A 1,497-nucleotide genomic window follows, 5' to 3' on the forward strand; every position below is an offset into this window, starting at 1 on the left:
GGGTGCACCACATTTCCCAACACACTCGATCCCCTTTGTCCGAACACACTTTTCTGGGTCATGTCCGGCCTCGGAAGATCAACACGTCGCAGCCCTACCTAGGCACAACAGAGAGGTCAGCACGCCGATCTAAATCATATGGCGCAGGGGTCTGGTCCCATCACCCATTGCACACCTGCACGTTGCGAGGGCGGCCGGTGAGCAGACCTAGCAACCTCCATTACAAAGGAAGTTACGTTACGCGGTCCAACCCGGCACGCGCTGCTACCTCTTGAGCACTGCGTTGGTTTCCCCCGAAGAAGAAGGGATGATGCAGCAAATAGCGTAAGTATTTCACTCAGTTTTTGAGAACCAAGTTATCAATCTAGTAGGAGGCTACATGCGAGTCCCTCGTACCTGCACAAAACAAATAAATCCTCGCAACCAACGCAAATAGGGGTTGTCAATCCCTATAAGGCCACTTACGAGAGTGAGATCTGATAGATATGATAAGATAATATTTTTGGTATTTTTGTGATAAAGATGCAAAGTAAAATAAAGGCAAAGTAATTAGCAAAGGAAATAACTAAGTAGTAGGAGGTTAATATGATAAAGATAGACCCGGGGCCCATAGGTTTCACTAGTGGCTTCTCTCGAGAGCATAATTATTCTACGGTGGGTGAACAAATTACTGTTGAGCAATTGACAGAATTGAGCATAGTTATGAGAATATCTAGGCATGATCATGTATATAGGCATCACGTCCGAGATAAGTAGACCGACTCCTGCTTGCATCTACTACTATTACTCCACTCATCGACCGCTATCCAGCATGCATCTAGAGTATTAAGTTAAAAACAGAGTAACACCTTAAGCAAGATGACATGATGTGGAGGGATAAACTCATGCAATATGATGAAAACCCATCTTATTATCCTCGATGGCAACAATACAATACGTGACTTGCTGCCCCTACTGTCACTGGGAAAGGACACCGCAAGATTGAACCTAAACCTAAGCACTTCTCCCATTACAAGAAAGATCAATCTAGTAGGCCAAACCAAACTAATAATTCGAAGAGACTTGCAAAGATAACCAATTATACATAAAAGAACTCAGAGAAGATTCAAATATTGTTCATAGATAGACTTGATCATAGACCCACAATTCATCGGTCTCAACAAACACACTGCAAAAACAAGATTACATCGAATAGATCTCCACAAGAGAGGGGGAGAACATTGTATTGAGATCCAAAAAGAGAGAAGAAGCCATCTAGCTAATAACTATGGACCCGTATGTCTGAGGTAAACTACTCACACTTCATCGGAGGGGCTATGGTGTTTGATGTAGAAGCCCTCCGTGATCGATGTCCCCTCCAGTGGAGCTCCGGAACAGGCCCCAAGATGGGATCTCATGGATACAGAAAGTTACGACGGTGAATTAGGGTTTTGGCTCTGTATCTGATCGTTTGGGGGTACGTGGATATATATAGGAGGAAGGAGTACGTTGGTGGAG

This window comes from Triticum dicoccoides, chromosome 1A (assembly GCF_002162155.2).
Source record: "Triticum dicoccoides isolate Atlit2015 ecotype Zavitan chromosome 1A, WEW_v2.0, whole genome shotgun sequence".
Classification (NCBI taxonomy): domain Eukaryota; kingdom Viridiplantae; phylum Streptophyta; class Magnoliopsida; order Poales; family Poaceae; genus Triticum; species Triticum dicoccoides.